Below are 810 nucleotides of genomic sequence, written 5' to 3'. Positions count from 1 at the left end.
GCTTACAGCCATACCAGCCTGGCTATGCCCGATCTCGTCTGTTCTCTGAAGCTAAGCAGGTTTGGGCCTGGATAGTACTTGGATGGGAGACCGCCTGGGAATAACAGGTGCTGTAAGCTTTTGGGTTTCCTTCCCTACTTATATGTTGCACTGGCGATTATAGTGGCTTATCTTTAAATAGCCCTCTCTTTGCAGCCTCCTTCGCTTACGGCCATACCAGCCTGGCTTTGCTCGATCTCGTCTGATCTCGGAAGCTAAGCAGGTTTGGGCCAAGTTATTACTTTTGGAATTTTTCAGTATTCATCTAATAGTTTTGTATATAAAAAAAAAAGAGTCAATATCCAATCTCAGAATCTAAGCAGGTTTGGGCCAGGTTAGTACTTTTGGAACTTTCGGTAATTATCTAATAATTTCGCAAAAAAAATAACAAAATAAAAAAAAGTCAATGCCTGATCTCAGAATCTAAGCAGGTTTGGGCCAAGTTTGTACTTTTGGAATTTTTCAATAGTTGTCTAATAATCTTGCAAAAAAAAAAAAAGTCAATGCCCAATCTCAGAATCTAATCAGGTTTGGGCCAGGTTAGTACTTTTTGAATTTTTCGGTAATTATCTAATAATTTCTGCAAAAATAATATAAAATAAAAAAAAAGAGTCAATGCCTGATTTCAGAATCTAAGCAGGTTTGGGCCTGGTTAGTTCTTTTGGAAATTTGCACTGTATGTCTAATAATATTGCAAAAAAAAAAGAGTCATAGAGTTAATTCCTACTTATATATTGCACTGGTGATTATAGTGGCTTATCTACAAATAGC

The 810-nt window shown here is 36.8% G+C and overlaps 1 non-coding gene across 1 annotated transcript; it reads left to right on the top strand.

Annotated features, from left to right (window-relative positions):
• On the top strand, window positions 1-119 carry LOC113100144 (5S ribosomal RNA). The gene has a single exon (XR_003289582.1). It is a non-coding gene; the product is annotated as a 5S ribosomal RNA (ribosomal RNA).
• The last annotated feature ends 691 nt before the right edge of the window (window positions 120-810 follow it).

This window comes from Carassius auratus, unplaced genomic scaffold (assembly GCF_003368295.1).
Source record: "Carassius auratus strain Wakin unplaced genomic scaffold, ASM336829v1 scaf_tig00217195, whole genome shotgun sequence".
NCBI lineage: Eukaryota > Metazoa > Chordata > Actinopteri > Cypriniformes > Cyprinidae > Carassius > Carassius auratus.
This window is presented reverse-complemented; position numbering and strand designations above follow the sequence as displayed.